This window comes from Adiantum capillus-veneris, chromosome 3 (genome assembly GCF_014529385.1).
Source record: "Adiantum capillus-veneris isolate H3 chromosome 3, ASM1452938v2, whole genome shotgun sequence".
Classification (NCBI taxonomy): Eukaryota; Viridiplantae; Streptophyta; class Polypodiopsida; order Polypodiales; family Pteridaceae; genus Adiantum; species Adiantum capillus-veneris.
In genome coordinates, this window is record NC_140933.1 from 179,477,086 (window position 1) to 179,493,884 (window position 16,799).

Consider the following 16,799-nt stretch of genomic DNA (forward strand, 5'->3'; position numbering starts at 1 on the left):
ATATGCATGTTTTCTTAGTTCCCTATTGTCCTTTAGGTTCATAAGGAGCCATGGTGCATGTCAAAAGAATAATAAATCTCTTACCAAGGGGAATCTTGGGGACAAAGATGAAGTGCTAAATACAGCAAACATGAAAAAACTGGGTTCAACATTATGAGTTGTAGAATCCCATAGAAACTATTCAATATCTAACCAAATTTGATCCTTATGACTAGATATGGTTACTACCTACAAAATGCATGTAGTTGTCACAAGAAACTAACAATATTGAAAAAGATATACTTGATATACTAGAATCAAAAAGATATACTTGTTTATACTCGTTTGTTTTGTTTTCTTTTATAATTGAAAAAATCAACCATCGTTGTCTACTATGAAATGGTATTAGATGCCCCAAAACTCAGGAATATTAGCTTTATGTTACATTATGCGACATAGAAAATCCAAAATTGCATTTGGATATCATGAAAGCCACCAAAAAAAAAATCATTAGAAAGAGCTTAAAATTGGCTAAAAAATAGATTTGACAATTTTTGTAATTTGGTCTTAACTTAAAAACTTTAACATTTATTTCTCCCTAGAAGCATCAGGACATGTTGAGGACTACTAAGGATAGTTCTCTAGCATTATAGACCTCACGCAAACTGAATTCTAGCGTGGTATAGTTGCAAAAAGTTGAAAAAAGTCAAAAACAGGACCCGTTTTTTCACACAGTTTAGGTTGTAAAATGTTGTGCAAGAACAAGGTTAAAGATGGAATTGATATTCCAAAAAAAATGTCGAGTTATTTTCAGCTCATGAGACAACTTTCTAGACAGATAGCACCTCAAAATCCATTTTGAAACTCTTGACATAATTCAAGGAAAATGGTCACTTAACAAGAAATAAAAGTGTCCCAGGACATAAAAGTGTCCCAATACCAACCTAGTGTTAAGGCCCTTCTGTGCTTGTCAGCAATTACAATTTTTTCCTTTGTTGAGAGCTGGATATAATCTCTTAAACTTTTGAAAAGATTCTTGTAGGTCACGGCTATACTCATCGGCAACGAAGATCTTCTCATGTACTTTAAGTAGCAAGGGACTTTTAGGTTCTCCATCTATGATCTCAAAAGGTTCCTTGCCCATAGGATTATGGACAATATTATTGTATGCATACTATACAAGGGGTAAGTAATTCTCCAATCGTGAGCCTTTATCTACTTCTGTAACATATGTCTTTAGTAGATCTATAATCGTAAGATTGACTATCTCACTTTGGCCATCCGTTTGTGGGTGATAGGCCAAAGAGAAATTCAATCTTGTACCTAGATTTTCAGTGTTGTACCTAGATTGACTATCTCACTTTGGCCATCCGTTTGTGGGTTGATTGTAGTTGTCTTGGCTACTTGAATGTTCAAGTGGGAAGTATCTGAAGGTGGTGTTGTGTGCAAATGGATTTTACATTGTAAGCATCTTTCATGTCTCTTACTGTGATAACTGCATATTGTTAGCATCTCTTCTCTCTCTCTCTCTCTCTCTCTCTCTCTCTCTCTCTCTCTCTCTCTCTTACTCTCACACACACACGCACACACGCACACACACACACACACACACACACACACAGAGCATTGTGGGAAAAGCAAATATGGCATGATATGCTTCTTTGTCACGTTCAAGGTTTGGAAGAAGAGAGCGAATGTAGATGTCAAGTGACAAGTGTATTTTGTCTCACACAGCTCCTCAATATGGTAAATGACTTTGTAATGAGAAAACAAATATAGAAGAGAGCTTATAGTGGTATGGCCAAATCTTGTCATAGATTATTTTCCCTCTCCTTTGAACGTAGTGATCAAATGAAGAATGCTAAGTTTTGGTGATGATTCCAAATGACTTATCTGCATTTGCAAAATCGTTTCTAAGGATGATTTCTTGTTTAATCAACCAAGGTAATCGATGAGAAGTTTGATTATCTTTAGGTTCATGTTCCAATAAAAGATAGTTGAAGAGTTACTTAAATTGGAAAAATGGTCTACAAAACTGGGCAGATAGTAGATATTGAGCTTGTATCAAAGTGGTAGTACAATCAAATAATAACTCAAATGAAAAAACCAATCATGATGCTTGATTTAGACAATAGTTAGAATGATCTTAATAGTAGATATTGAGCTTAGATCAAAGCGATAGTAAGGTCAAATAAAACTCAAATGAAAAACTAATCATGATGCTCGATTTAGACAATAGTTAGAATGATCTTATACTTGGTATAGAGTTGTAATATTGATAATTACGAGATAACTTACAAAAGGCTATCCAAGCTTAGGAAATGCACAAACATATGATGATTAACAACCAGCTATTCGGATATGCTAAAGTAGGGCTCCTGATAAAAGGTTTTTGATATCCAATTCCGGCATAAGAGTGAGCATCCTTCACTAATAATTAGCTATCCATAAAGAAGTAGTAAAAACAATAGAAGATATGTCATAGAGGGGCAACGAAATGAGGCAGTATCAAGAAATATGCAATAAAAACTTCACTATCGTATGGTGAAACACTATAGATAATGGCAAAGGAGAAAAGGTACAATTCACATTACGTTACATTACTAGTAGTAGATATAATTGTACATTTTTGGGCCAATGGCTCGTGGAAAAGACTAGGGAAAAAGTGATTAGATGTAATTTTTCTATTTTTCAAGAGATAACTACATGCATAGCCGCATCTGCATTCTAAGAACCAAGATAGCAATCATCATACATACTAGGGAGAGGGTTCTATTCGACAACGAGACAAGCTTCAACTATAACGTGGTTATCATGGGTTGTTTTAATTAGGAAATATTTCAGCTTGTAAATGAGAATACTTGGTTGATGTTATTATATGGGTGGATTTCAATTTGATCGAAGTGGATCACTTACCGAATATTTCTTGCTACTACTCTGGCTGGCTATGCATAGTGAGTCCTACACCACGATGCCCTGAGTTTTATGTTGTTCTCACATGCGGATTTAGATTGCTTTATTATAGTATCCTTGTAAAGAGAACCATCAAGATGTTGAGAGAGAGAGAGAGAGAGAGAGAGAGAGAGAGAGAGAGGGATCCTTGTGCCTACTAGTGTCATAACTAGAAATATCTACATCAACTAGATTTATGATTGCAACCATAGTTTTGTCTAAGATTCCTCGGGTTATAATCATTTCCATATTCTTTATCTCTACCAGAGTCTCTTTTTGTTTTTTTTTCTTTGGGAAAATGGTTATTGTATCTACCATCATTTTCCATGTTGAACTCTTCTATGCCCTACCGTTGTATTGACTATGTATTATACTTACATGGTTGACTAATTTGACAAACAATGTGTCGTAATAAAGCAATAATAGCAATAAAGATGATATAAGTTTGTTGGTCTGGTCCTCTAGGGGGTTCTTGGTGAGATTGATTGATGTGCAATAGAAATGAATAAATGTAATGCTACAATATATGCATTAATGAGCAACATTTTATGAAGCTATGTGCTAACGATTAACATTTCATTCAGGTACTTGCAATAGGATGCGACACAAAAGAGAAATAACATTAAAAAAATAATATCAAGGTCGTAGCTACTGGAATAGTTTGTTTTGGTTGGAGTGATGAGTAGAGAAAGAGAACTACACATTTGGTGTGGGTGGTGGTGGTTATGAGAAAAAGGTCTTGCTCTATTTGTAATAATCTGATTGGCAGCTAGTGTTGGCCTTCAAGGCGACTGCAAGAGCAAGTGCATGGGAGCCACAATTCTATCTTGTTGCTCATGTAGCCTTGTAAAGAGAACCATAAGGATTTTGGGGGGGAGAGGGAGGGGGGGGGGGGGGGGAGAGAGAGAGAGAGAGAGAGAGAGAGAGAGAGAGAGATCCTTGTGACTATCAGTGAAATGGAAATGGCCTATGAACCTTGAGGATAGAGAAATTAAGAGAATTAGAGTGATAATTTTTGTGCGACTACTTGGAGAACATAGAGGGTGAACTTAATTAGCAGTAGCAACATAACCATAATACTTAATTAACTTGGCATGAACAATACTTTTGCAAGAGAGAGAGGGTTTAGAGAACTTGACAACAGTTGAGGACCGGATTTACATGGAGCCAGTCCCCCCCTCCAATAGGCTTTTGTATTATAGATTCTCCCATCAAGAGAGACTTGGTACAATACAATATTTGTGTTCCTTGTGACCTAGGTGATGCAATGAATATGGAAAGATTCATGCATCACAAGCATACCATAAACTTTGTAAAAGCATTAACCATCCCCGGCCTCAATCCCAAGGCCTCAAACACCTTCAACAGTGCAGAGAGCTAGCGGGGAATGAGGGTAGGGAAGAGGAAAAAGAATCATTCATCGGAGAAAGAAATAGTTCCTCACTTATGATCACTCTTCTTGCTTAGCATAGCATAGTAGCATAGTAATGAAGATGAGGAAGATGACAAACTTAAGCATTGAAGCATGGCTCTTGGTTGTATTTGCATTCCATAGCCAAGAGTGTTGGTGTAGGCTCTCAACTTATCAACAAGCTTAGAGAAGGAGATGGAGCTCTTGTACTTTGTACCTCATTGTATGTGTGTGTGTGAGAAAGTATATCCCCCCCCCCCCTCTCTCTCTCTCTCTCTCTCTTGTATTATTTAATTATAACATTTGGACAAGTGTCCTCTTTTTCCTCTTTGAGAGAAAGAGCTTAATCATTTATTTAAATGCATCTAGATTATCATTGGACCCCTTTAAAGCCTATCCAATAGGATTCAATCACATCATGAGGGTGAAATGGGGAGGATCTTGACATGTGTCTTTTATGCTTCTTAAGAGATCATGTTTGAATTGAACACTTCAAGCACCCCAGTCATTTAAGCATGAAAATCTTTTATGCCCCTTGAGAGATCATGTTTGAATTGAACACTTCAAGCATCTTAGTCATTGAAACATTACAAGTACCTCAAGCTTGGGCAAAATTCTCACAAACACCTTAAGCACCTTAGTCAGCAAGCAAAACAAGTACCTCATGCTTGGGTAGGATTCTCACCTCAAGCTCAACCCCATCCTGCTTAAGGTCCTAGGTCTAAGGAATTTTATTACTAACTTTTGGAGGTCTTTAAGCTCCCTTAGGTAGCATTCCTCTTTGGCATACCATCTCTTATTTGGACCCTTTCACCTTGGCCCCGTGTTGAGATAGATCCATAAGCACATGTCTATATCCTAACCCTTGTTCCTCTTTTTTCTCCTACATTAAACGATTAGTGTAATATGAGAAAATCGTTTGGGTTGATTAGATATTAGATTTTATGACATTACCTCTCTCTTGAAATCATAGTCATCCTCGACTATGAAGTAGAAGAGATAAAGTCTTAGTCATTAGTCTAAGTTTCTTAGCGGATAGAGGATCCCGTTTTACCCTACAACATCACTTCCGAATGGATGAATAGTCCATTTGGTGCTTGGGAGACTTGGCTGTCGCAAGCATATATGCTCTTTAGTCCATTTCATTCTACCAAAGTAGAGCGACAAATTCTGCTTGGTGTTTGAGAGACATCGTCATCACAAAGATGATTCTAAGCATGAATACTTATTTTGTGCACAATAAAAAGAGAATTAATCTTATAAGATAAAAACATTGTTTATTTAAAAGAAACATGTACATTAGCTTACTCTAATGTAGCATTGTAAGCATTGACAATGTTTATACTATCCTTAAGTTGTAATCCTTGCATCCATCTAGCATCGTCAAAAGGATAATTTTTGAACTTAATAAGATACCATCACAGATAATATTACCATGTCGTACTACCTTGTCTTCATGCCAAAGGATAGCTTTGGGTTATTGCACCTCTTCTTGTTCTTCGATTTCTTGAGGGTCTTCAATAATTGGTTCACCTGGTGGCTCTCCTTCGTAGGGCTTAAGTGGGCTCACATGAAAAGCATTGTGTATGAGCCAATGGTTCGGCAGCTTGAGTTGATAAGCCATTTTATTGATTGGCTTCAAGATTTGAAAAGAACCATATCATCTTTTTGCGTGTTTAACATAATACTTTTGATGGCCCATAGGATTTTTGCCCATCATTTGCCTCAGTTGAGCCTTGGGAAACTTAAGTAAGACCCAATCATTTTCGATGAACGTTAAGGCCCTTTTGTGCTTGTCAGCAACAACTTTTTTCCTTTGTTGAGAGCTGGATATAACCTCCTTAAACTTTTGAAAAGATTCTTGTAGGTCACGGCTATACTCATCGGCAACGAAGATCTTCCCATGTACTTTAAGTAGCAAGGGACTTTTAGGTCTTCCATCTATGATCTCAAAGGTTCCTTGCCAATAGAAGTATGTACAATATTATTGTATGCATACTCTACAAGGGGTAAGTAATTGTCCAATCGTGAGCCTTTATCTACTTGTGTAACATATGTATTTAGTAGATATATAATCGTAAGATTGACTATCTCACTTTGGCCATCCGTTTGTGGGTGATAGGCCAAAGAGAAATTCAATCTTGTACCTAGATTTTCAATGTTGTACATAGATTGACTATCTCACTTTGGACATCCGTTTGTAGGTTGATTGTAGCTGTCTTGGCTATTTGAATGTTCAAGTGGGAAGTATTTGAAGGTGGTGTTGTGTGCAAATGGATTTTACATTGTAAGCATCTTGCATGTCTCTTACTGTGATAACTGCATATTGTTAGCATCTCTTCCCTCTCTCTCTCTCTCTCTCTCTCTCTCTCTCTCTCTCCTCTCTCTCTCACACACACACACACACACACACACACACACACACACACATCATTGTGGGAAAAGCAAATATGGCATGATATGCTTCTTTGTCACGTTCAAGGTTTGGAAGAAGAGAGCGAATGTAGATGTCAAGTGACAAGTGTATTTTGTCTCACACAGCTCCTGAATATGTTAAATGACTCTGTAATGAGAAAACAAATATAGAAGAGAACTTATAGTGGTATGGCCAAATCTTGTCATAGATTATTTTCCCTCTCGTTTGAACGTAGTGATCAAATGAAGAATGCGAAGTTCTGGTGATGATTCCAAATGACTTATCTGTATTTGCAAAAGTGTTTTTAAAGAGGTACTAAAGATGATTTCTTGTTAAATCAACCAAGGTAATCGATGAGAAGTTTGATTATCTTTAGGTTCATGTTCCAATAAAAAAAAATAATTGAAGAGTTACATAAATTGGGAAAATGGTCTACAAAACTGGGAAGATAGTAGATATTGAGTTTGTATCAAAGCGGTAGTTGTTGACCGCTGGGTCCACAACACAACATAACTCAAGTTTCGTACCAAAGTCTTATCTTTTGCGAGTTATGAAATGCTGCGGATTATGGCCATAAACGTCATTTGTAATGAGTAGTTATTGTAGTTTCAGAAGCGGGGGTGCAATGGCACTTCTAGATTGTAAATACAAAGCATTTGACCCTTTCAACCCCATTTTTGGTTAAACCTAAGGTAGCCTTAGTATATAAGGTACCTAGGTCATTTTGTAAGGAGGACTTTTTCATAATCAAAACTTTAGCGCTGCCGTCTACTGTGTGTGAGAAAGAAAGAGAGTGAGCGTGAGCTTCATCCTCTCGCTACGCCTGGCTCGCTCAACACATTGGGAGATCCGACTTCACCATTGCTGTAGGCTCGAGGAGAGCTACGCAACAACGCCAAGCATTCCACGCGAGACGAAGCGCACACGCCAACGCATCTACGAGCTATTTGTGGCCGTAAGTGTATCAAACGATGTCTGTTTTCTGCGTGCTAGTAGTCTATAGAATCGTGGCGACATAACCTACACATAGGTACTCATAAATTTCAGTTTTGGGCACTTTCAAAATTCTGCTCTGTCATCCTACGCGTTTTTCGCAGACGGGTTTAGAGTGAGGTTTTTGAGTGTAGAAGCATAGGGACAGGTGTATCCTAGGAAGGGGATGGTGTTCCTTAACACTAGGTTGGTAACCTAACAGGACATAAAAGTGTCCTTTCAGGGTTTTGAAAAAAACCTCCAAAACCATAGTAGATCCACTCATTTTGTAAAATCCTTTCATGAGGTTATAGTTTAAGGCCTACTACACATGGAAAAAATAAGAAACTTGTAAAATTTCTCATCTTTTGGTCACACCAAGCCTCCAAAGTTGATGGACCAACACATTTTCATCAAAACAGTCATTTCTTACGTTTTGTTGCATAAAAATAAGATTAGGGATTTTTGTAGGACTTGAGATAAATTCCCTAGTTAACTTCAATGGGTTGGTGGTCAGAACATATGGTTGCTTCTTACTCACTATTTTTTGTTTTGCCAAAAGAAATAGGTACAAAAAAGTTGAATTTTTACCATTCTGCAAACCTATCATCAAAGTTTCTATAACCACGCTCAATACAAATAATATATGCATGTTTTCTTAGTTCCCTATTGTCCTTTAGGTTCATAAGGAGCCATGGAGCATGTCAAAATAATAATACATCTCTTACCAAGGGGAATCTTGGGGACAAAGATGAAGTGCTAAATACAGCAAACATGAAAAAACTGGGTTCAACATTATGAGTTGTAGAATCCCATAGAAACTATTCAATATCTAGCAAATTTGATCCTTATGACTAGATATGGTTACTACCTACAAAATGCTTGTAGTTGTCACAAGAAACTAACAATATTGAAAAAGCTATACTTGATATACTAGAATGTTTTGTTTTCTTTTATAATTGAAAAAATCAACCATCGTTGTCTACTATGCAAAATCAACCATCGTTGTCTACTATGAAAAATAGGGTATTAGATGCCCCAAAACTCAAGGAATATTAGCTTTATGTTACAATATGCGACATAGAAAATCAAAACTGCATTTGGATATCATGAAAGCCACCAAAAAAATCATAGAAGAGCTAAAATTGGCTAAGAAACAGGATTTGATAATTTTTGTAATTTGGTCATAACTTACAACTTAAACATTTATTTCTCCCTAGAAGAATCAGGACATGTTGAGGACTACTAAAGATAGTTCTCTAGCTTTATAGACCTCACAAACATGAATTCTAGAGTGGTATAGTTGCAAAAAGTTAAAAAAAGCCAAAAACAGGATCCGTTTTTTCACACAGTTTAGGTTGTGAAATGTTGTGCAAGGACAAGGTTAAAGATGGAATTGATATTCCAAAAAAATGTCGAGTTTTTTTAAGCTCATGAGACAACTTTCTAGACAGATAGCACCTTAAAATCCATTTTGAAACTCTTGACATAATTCAAAGAAAATGGTCACTTAACAGGACATAAAAGTGTCCCATTACCAATCTAGTGTTAAATAAGTTTCATATGAATCTGGCATGATTAGGTGAGTTACCTTCCGTATGTGTGTATGTGGCTAGGTGGTGTAGTTGAGAGCAGTGAGGTTCTTGATTGTGGTTTAGTTGGCCTTCCAGAGTGTTGTATGTGTAGGATGGTCTCAGCTAAAGAGATTTCCTCCGTGTGCCTATCGTGTCATCTGTGTCCTCGATTGACATTATGTTGATCTAGGTAGTGTTTGCATGCACTTCATGGGTGTGTGAGTCGCTTCCCGTCCAACATTGGCGCCGCTGCCGGGGACACAAGGACCTAAGTAGGTTTCCTACTAACACTCATGTGATGGTTTCTTGATTTAGTTTCGGCTAAAGAAAGCGTTTTTCTTAAGTGGATCCGAAAGAGGATATTCCGCGATCAAGTGGATAGCCAGGAAGCGTGTGTCTTGCCGAGGGTCTGCGACTAGATAGGTTTAGTTAGGATGGGTGGATTAGAGTAGTTGTTGGTGGTCGAGTGATTTGTGAGGTGATAAAAGCATTTACTAGTCCGTGTGTGGCAGTGAAGCGTTTTTCTACTCATAGATGCAAAACCCCATATGATTTGTAGGAGTAGCTTTAGGTAAGTGATCCGATTCTGATCTAGAGCTATTCAACACTGAATTATTTGCTAAAGTGCTTGATTGCATTTGAAATCACAGAAAAAAGTGTGCTTGATTGAGGGTGAAAAATGCATTAAACAAGCTTTTGTGGATATTTTTGTATGATTGAGTGATGCTGTGCATATAAAAGAGCATTTGCAAGGGTTCTGTGAAGAAAACCTGCAATTCTGTAAACATAGACATCCTACGCATAGGATGTCTCAAGGGGGTTCTGGAGACCAAATTTGAAAATTTTGACTGCACCAGTGTGTTCAGAGGGTAGGTTTTACCCTAGTAACATATTGACTTGAGTGTTTTTCACTATTTTTGTTGAGCCCAAGCTTTACTAGAACCACCAATTGCAAAACCTGAGGATCTGATCCGTGTCATGCCTACACAAGTAATCCACCAAACCAGGAACTAAAGAGCCAGATTCTAGTCATAAGCACAGACCAAACCTCAAAGACCCAGCATTAGAACCAAGGATAGTACTGAACACCATGGATAACTCTTCCGAGGGATTTCACCAAGCTATACCTGAGGATTGTAAAGAGATACATGGTCTTGAAGAATTGTGGAAACAAGTCAGAGAGGCCAATGAAGCCAATGACCCAAGAAGACGAGTAGAAAAGACTGGTGATGAACGAGGAGTGTTTCTACCACCAATAGAGGAATTTGAGACTGGATCTCAAATGAATCTAGACGTGCAATCGTGTTGGGGTGACAAAGGATCTGTACAATCTATGGATAGTCAACCCCATTCGCTAAGAACACTACCATCCTACATGGGAGAGTACGAGACCAAGTCAGATGTGGTTGCAGTCCCATCACAGAGACTGTCTCCCAACAAGGCCATTGATTCAAAGGGGCTAGTAGATATTCTATCTACCCCAGTCACCTGTACAATAATGTTAGCCGAGTTGCTCAGAATAAGACCAAACATGTGGGCTAATGTGGGTAAATGTCTAGAGAAATTTGGTGTAAAAATCCCAATGACTCAAATCGAGGAAGGCATCAAAGAGCTTGAAATGCCTCAACTAAATACTAGGCCAGTGCCATTAAACAAGGTAGGCGAGTATTATGAGGGAGAAGATGGAAACACCACCCTTCCTATGGAATTCAATGGTGTAAAAACCATGGCAATCCTTGACAGTGGAGCTGGTGTGGCCATTGCAACCAAAGAGGTTTGGAAAAAATGGGGAAAACCTGCCTTGATATCCACATGAATGACCCTGCAGCTTGCAGATGGACACAAGGAAAAGCCCCTAGGACTGCTAGAAAAAGTACTTGTTACTTCTTGTGGCATTGAATATGAACACACTTTTGCTGTTGTTGACTTTGGCAAGAAGAACAACTATGACATCATTCTGGGAAGACCGTTCATGCGACAATTGAAAATGGTCCAAGATTGGGGTTATGACCATATATACCTGAGACATATGGAAACCATAACAAAGATAAACTTGAGGGACCATAGCTATAGGGATGTGACGAGAACACCAGTAGAGGAGTTTGATTCCGCCACAGTAGCAGGGTTAGAACTTCCAGCTTGGTTAGGTAAGCCTAAAGAACTGTGGATGTGTGGAGCTTCACAATGTGGTAGCTTGAAACTTGAGGAATGTATCCTAGAGCGGGTTATAGAGGATAGGGACTATATCCCAGAACCATTTCCTGAAGAAGAGTTAGAGCCTTTTGGATGGGAACACATCTTGGCTACTCTAGACGTGTGCGCAGTGGAGGATGCTCCCACAACAAATTTTTGTGACGCAAATGGCTATGATGTCATTCCTTATTTTGCAGTGAGTGTAATCCAGGAAAATGAAGAGATCCAGATATCAACAAGGTCTCGAAATAAGGAGCAAACAAAGAAATGTGGAGAATCAAAAGATGAAGAAGACGGTGAGTTCTATGACTCTGTAGAACACTTCGAGCTTCAAGAAGATCAAGGACCCGGGAATCAATGTCATCGCTACACGAATAAAGTGCATCAAAAGTGGATTCCAAAGTCCTCCGTGAAGACACAGCCACCACAAACATCCTCATACATGGCTCCTAATAAGGATGCAAAGGCTCAGCTAGGAGGAATACGACCAGAGCAACAAGCTAGCAATGCTCTAATCAATGGGCTAGAAAAGTCCTCCAAGAAACTGCCACCCACGAGCAAACAGATAGTAACTTTCCACTACCAGCCAAAAAATCAAGGGAAAGTACAAGAAGTCTCCTATCATCAACTCAGGCCATCACTATCACCAACCCCTTCAGCAACAACCATGACACGTCAAAAAAACAGAACATCAAGTCAAAGCCAAAAAGCTCGACAAATCTAGATACCAAAAAGCCAGATCAGCCAAAAACAGATATGGATCAAGAAGACAAAGATATCTAATGACAAATCACAAGATCCAACACCAAAACAAAAACAAGGAAAGCGTGCACGAACGGGTAAGAATATCACAAAATTGCAAGCTTTCACAACTCAGGTTTGGGCTCCAAAGAATATGATTCAAGCATGAAAAAGTCAGGAATTCATTTGGATTCCAAAACAACCACAGTATCAATTTTCAAAGCCTGAATCCCGTTCCCAACCCAACGTACAAGGGATGAAGCAAAGACCATTGTTGACTCACACAACAAAAAGGTGGATCCCAAAGAAGTCTCTTCAAACACAAACGAAGCACGGGCAAGTATGGGTTCCCAAACGAGCGTCAGCAACAAAACAGCTAATAATCGCAAAGAAATGGGTCCCAAAGAAGAACAACAAAAATGCTGTCAGTGCATCGCCGCTTGAATTCTTATAATTCTTCCTACGATTACAGTACAGTTAGAAGAGAGCAAGTCGCTTCAATCAAGCAACGATACAGGCGCTTCAAAGACCATTACATTGCTTAGAATAGGAAGCCTCGCCAACAAATTCCAATAAGCAAATTGTTTATACCCACATCTTGCACAACATAAATCTTTTCCATGCATTGACTGTGTATGCATAATAGGGCTACATTACAAGGCCTGCATAGGCACAACTTTTAATTGCCCAAGCACAACACATACCCTTTGCGATACCCTGTCGTAAAGGATGACTCCAAATAGGAAGGGGGGAGGCATTCTGAATGCGGACCTAACATTATGACTATTAGAGGGCAATGTTTTGTGAGATACATTGAATTTTTGCTTTTTATTGTGATAATTTTTTGACGAAATTAAGAGTGTATGCCCTCATAATAGTGTTACAGAGGAGTATGGGGACAAAATCCATATATGAGCCCCTAGGGACATGTGTATAGTGTACATAGCATTTAGATTTCTATTTGAATGATTTTTCTTTTGTTGAGTTGTTTTAAGATTTTCTTTGTTTATTATTAAGAGAAAAAAAATAAATCCATAATCCACATGAAGAAAAGATGGACGAGAGGCCTGAGCACTACAAAGAGAAGAAGGTACAGGAAAACGATGAAACTTCACGAAGTATGTCTCAGCAGCCACTACAACAGCCGAAGAACTTGTCACAAAGCAGTGTCAACATGCAACCGACAAGTCATACAAGTCAGAGTCAAGTAGCTAAGCCACAAAATGGGTGAGGTGTTAGTCCCAAAGTTGCAAGTAATATTCTCTGTGGTCTAAGCGTCTTAGCTATTCTAGGTACTACTCAAGCTGGAAGAGTTGAGCATATTTACGTTGTGTCGCTCATGCTGATATAGGTGAGAAAAAGAGTCGAAGTCTAAGTACTTAAGTTTGGAGAAGTGAAGGAGAAGGTCCAAAAGACACTCACGTACTGAGCACAGTGAGATATGAGTGGAGAAACTTCTACATCAACAAACCTTCTTGGAAAGGTGGAAGCTATTGAAACATCTTTTGATGTCACATGTGCTACATTTATTCCTTGAAGCACCCATCATCTCCTTCTTTCGCATTGCATGCTTTTGTTGACAAATTTCTCATATGCATACAGAGTGTCCCATAATTGGCACTTGCATTAGGCACTATTTCCGTGTTTCACCCAAGCACTCACCTTTCATGAACATGTACTTCACGTTCAACTGCTCAACTCCAATAAGAGCATATACCAAAGGCATTTTTTTTCCCACCGGGTTTTTTCCCTTTGGTCATCCAGGTTTTAGACCCTAATCTCAAGACACCTATCACCATCCTCTTGTACATATTCCTTCTACATCAACAATAAGGAAATGCCACTCAAATCAATTGACAAATGAATTGGAGCACCAATTTCAGATCATAGCATACTTCTCCTCAATGGCGAGTCACAGAATGGCCTTCAATGACAAAGCTGCAGACAACACTAACAACATGATTGCACAGGAACAAAGAAGTCCCCAATGAAGAAGCGTAGACATAAAAGTAATCAGAGGATCTCCAAAGATGAATGGTTATGATGATAGATGTCCGCTCTAATGGATCATAGTTCTTGTTGTGGTTCGACAAAGATACAAGCAGTGCAACAGATGAAGCCAATACGACAGCAAAGTGTTGACCACTAGGTCAACAACACAACATAACTCAAGAACAAAGAAGTCCTCTATGAGAAAGACCAGACATAAGGGTAATCAGAGGATCTCAAAATCTTGTCCTTGATAATGCGCATCGAATGCTCGGCAGGGTTTTGAACCTCAAATTAGAATAATTAAGTCCTGGATTCGGCCTGACAGACAGACTTTTCATTGGAGTGCAACTTGGCCTAAAGAAGTTAAGGCTTACAAAGTTGTCATTGGCTCACAAGATCAGAAAGCCAATCACTCAATTCTACAGATTGTGGAAGTTGTTTCTGAGAATCACAAATACTCCGAATTGACAGATTTGCTGGAGCAAGTGATGGATGAAGCTTTCTCTATCCATGATGATAAGAGTCAAGTTAAACGACATTGGGTTCTTTTTGAATTTAGATCTGGCAGTAGACCTATAATGACAGAAACAGATGCTACAGCTCGAAGCGTGGATGTGAAAGACATAAAGTTCGTCATCAATTATGATTTTCTTGAATCATGTGAAGACTATGTACATCAGATTGGACGAACAAGACAAGCTATTGCAAAGGCTATAGTCTATACTTTCTTTACAACAACAAAACGACAGCCAGGACCACATCGCCATCGACAATCAGGTCATGTCAGGGACGACATGAACGCGGAAGGGGGAATGTTGACCGCTGGGTCAACAACGCAACATAACTCAAGTTTCGTACCAAAGTCTTATCTTTTGCGAGTTATGAAATGCTACGGATTATGGATATAAACGTCATTTGTAATGAGTACTTATTCTAGTTTCAGAAGCCGGGGTGCAATGGAACTTCCAGATTGTAAATACAAAGCCATTTGACCCTTTCAACCCCATTTTTGGTTAAACCTAAGGTAGCCTTAGTATATAAGGTACCTAGGTCATTTTGTAAAGAGGACTTTAATCATAATCAAAACTTTAGCGCTGCTGTCTACTATGTGTGAGAGAGAAGAGAGTGAGCGTGAGCTTTATCCTCTCGCTACGCCCGGCTCGCTCAACACATTGGAGATCTGACTGCACCATTGCTGTAGGCTCGAGGAGAGCTATGCGAAAACGCCAAGCATTCCACGCGAGAAGAAGCGCACACGCCGATGCATCTACGAGCTATTTGTGGCCGTAAGTGTATCAAACGATGTCTATTTTCTGCGTGCTAGTAGTCTATAGAATCGTGGCAACATAAGCTACGCATAGGTACTCATAAACTTCAGTTTTGGGCACTTTCAAAATTCTGCTCTGTCATCCTACGCGTTTTCTGCAGACGGGTTTAGAGTGAGGGTTTTGAGTGTAGAAGCGTAGGGACATGTGTATCCTAGTGAGGGGATGGTGTTCCTTAAGTTTCATACGAATCTGGCATGATTAGGTGAGTTACCTTCCGTATGTGTGTATGTGGCTAGGTGGTGTAGTTGAGAGCAGTGAGGTTCTTGATTGTGGTTTAGTTGGCCTTCCAGAGTGTTGTATGTGTAGGATAGTCTCAGCTTGACAAGCTAAAGAGATTTCCTCCGTGTGCCTATCGTGTCATCTGTGTCCTCGATTGACATTATGTTGATCTAGTAGTGTTTGCATGCACTTCATGGGTGTGCGAGTTGCTCTCGTCCAACACACTTCCAAAAATCGGCTCGTCAATGGTGGGCTAGCCTTCGTGGCAACGACAAAGCCCCAAAGACATGGAAAACTCTACGAGTTTCCATCATGAAGAAATTCCTTGCAAGTGATGCAAAGGACAAAGTGCTCACAGAGTGACGGATTTTGAGGCTTCTCTCTCATGATTCTATCCACAAATATGTGGACAAGTTTTAGGATTTACATCTCAAGGCTACTGTCTATCAAAAGATAGACTTTGCCAAGCAAAGACAAAAATTTTGTGCGGGATTACCTGAAGAAATTGCCAAGTATGTCAGCTCCCAACAGTCTGGTTCTATTACCGAAGTAATCCACCACACCATGGTTGCTTTCTGCATCAATTTCCAACAAGGGGCTAGAGAGAATGTCAAACCCATGGAAAGCAAAGACAAAAATGATGCAAAGGGAAAAACCAATGTCCAAAATTCTTCCCAAGGCACTTCCTACAACAACAACAATAGGTCTAAGGAGGAGGGAGTTTACAAAGTTAAAAACAAACTCCCTCATGAAGAGCTTTGATCTTTTTGCAAGGACCATAAGTGTTTTAAGTGTGGGGAGCAAGGACATGGCTATCATTCTTGTCCCAAGAAAAATGCTCGCAATGAGACTCCTAGGGATTTCAACATCGCAAGACTCCTAGGGATTCCACCATCGAAGATCCAAAAGAGGATGCTCATTGCAAAGGATCGTCTCTCTCCTATGCTTGGGGAAAGGTAAGGAAGCATGATTCCTTCATCTTGTTTGACCCTGGCTCTACTCACAACTTCATATCAACAGAG